The sequence below is a fragment of the Loxodonta africana genome, chromosome 19 (assembly GCF_030014295.1).
Source record: "Loxodonta africana isolate mLoxAfr1 chromosome 19, mLoxAfr1.hap2, whole genome shotgun sequence".
Classification (NCBI taxonomy): Eukaryota; Metazoa; Chordata; class Mammalia; order Proboscidea; family Elephantidae; genus Loxodonta; species Loxodonta africana.
In genome coordinates this window covers 20,881,766-20,883,705 of record NC_087360.1, presented here as the reverse complement: position 1 = coordinate 20,883,705, position 1,940 = coordinate 20,881,766, and the positions used below count along the sequence as shown (strand labels likewise).

Sequence of the window (1,940 nt, the reverse complement as noted above, 5' to 3'; positions counted from 1 at the left end):
GGAGCCACTGATGAGGGAGAGGTTTTCTTTAAGAAACAATTCTACTAAAAAAATAACAGAAAAATAGAAGTAATTTAAAATGTTCAAGACATATAAATGCATGACTCCAAATTGCCATTTAGTGTGTTTTCTATTACGGGATACAAAACGTCCCCCTTTCACCTATAGAATGTCACGATGATACCCAAAAGATAGTCAAAACCTCCACAATTCAACACTATTTTCTGGTTGTACCAAAAAAATAAACAGCAAGGAAATGATTTCATCTCTTCAAAAAAAAGCATTTACACTTAAAAAAAATGGGATGCAGTGTAGCCAGGAATAGGAGGAGGATGTGAAATGTGTGGCTAACTGCCTATATGAACAACTGCCTCCTTTACCGTTAGACCAGAACTGGGTGGTGCCCAGCTGCTATTACTGACCATTTTGATCTAAGATTCTATAGCAGAATCCTGATCGAAAGGGGTAAAAATGCAAAACAGAATTTCAAATTCCCAGAGACTCTAGGCTTTCTGGAGCCATGGAGGATAGATGAACCCCTGAAACTATTATCCCCAGATAATCTTTAAAGCTTAAACCAAAAATATCCCCTGAAGTCATCTTAAAACCAAAAATAGTTTAGCTTAACTAGTAAAAAAATCTGTCTTGAGCATTATGCCCTTTTAAGAGCTATCTATACAGAATCAGGAAACCCCGGTGGTGTAATAGTTAAGTGCTACGGCTGCTAACCAAAAGGCCGGCAATTCGAATCCACCAGGCGCTCCTTGAAAACTCTATGGGCAGTTCTACTCTGTCCTATTGGGTTGCTATGAGTTGGAATCTATTCAATGGCAACAGGTTTGCATACGGGATCAAATTGAAAATAGCAATTTAAAAGATTAGATAGGGACCTCAAGGGGCAGTCAGTTTATGTTAATGAGGGAAGAACAACTCAGAAAAGGAGGCTGAGAATGGTTGCACAACTCAAAGAATGTACTCAATGTCACTAAATTGTACATGTAGAAACTGTTGAATTTGTGTATGTTTTGCTGATATTCTCAACAACAAAATAAAATTTAAAGAAGAAGAAAAATAGCATGAGGTGTGATTCCCTCCTTCTTAAACATGTGTCTAGAGACACTAAAAAACTTTCATTTACAAAACAGTTGACAAAAATGTTCTTCTGGATTGTACGAGAAGGGAGATGCAAGGACCACTGATAAAACGTGGTAGATGACATGAATCAGGCCTCCTCTCCTGCTTCCTCAGAGGCTGGACTCTCCTGTCTTTAGTTTCTCCATTTTCTGTAGGTAAATCTTGGGTTTCTTGGTTAGCCATTTCAACCTGTTCCCTTTGCAGCTCCCTCTTCCCTTTGGTCTGCACCAGTTTGTCTGAAGATTCAGCCCTTCCTGTTGCCTTTTTTGGCTTCGTTTCCATTTTTACAGGAGCAGGTTTAGCTGACAACTCAATGATCTCCTCTTGGGCTTCCTTTTCACTACCCCTTTGGCCAAGGTAAACTTTCTCTTGGGCATCTTGGCAGCGAACAGGGGCATGGCCAGCAGTGAAAGCCTTCTTGACGCTTGGCTGCCTGGCTGCTGCCATGCTGCTGTGGCCTGAGTTGCTGCAACAGGCGGCGGAGTTAGTGTATGTAAGATATGGCAGGTATGGTGCGTTCCAGGGCCACATGAAGGGGTGTTGGGGCAGTGATACCAAGCAGTTTCTATTAACCCGGTATGCCAAACGCCACATATACTGTCCGTGGTCTGGCACGTCCTCGGGGGGATGCCCATAGCCCTACTCTGCAGTGACCCCACCTCGCAGCCCCCCATCCACAGAAACAGGCGCCCCTGCCTCTTGGAGTGGGTGCCCGATCCTGCTGTCAGCGCCCAAGGTCAGCGGGCATTGCAGGCCTGGCAGGGGTGGGGCGCCATCCCGAGACTGCTCCCAGGGCCACACCTACA

At 44.1% G+C, this 1,940-nt stretch overlaps 1 pseudogene; it reads right to left on the bottom strand.

Moving 5' to 3' along the window:
- Nucleotides 1-909: 909 nt before the first annotated feature.
- On the bottom strand, nt 910-1,675 carry LOC100664872 (non-histone chromosomal protein HMG-14-like; annotated as a pseudogene).
- Between the last annotated feature and the right edge of the window lie 265 nt (nt 1,676-1,940).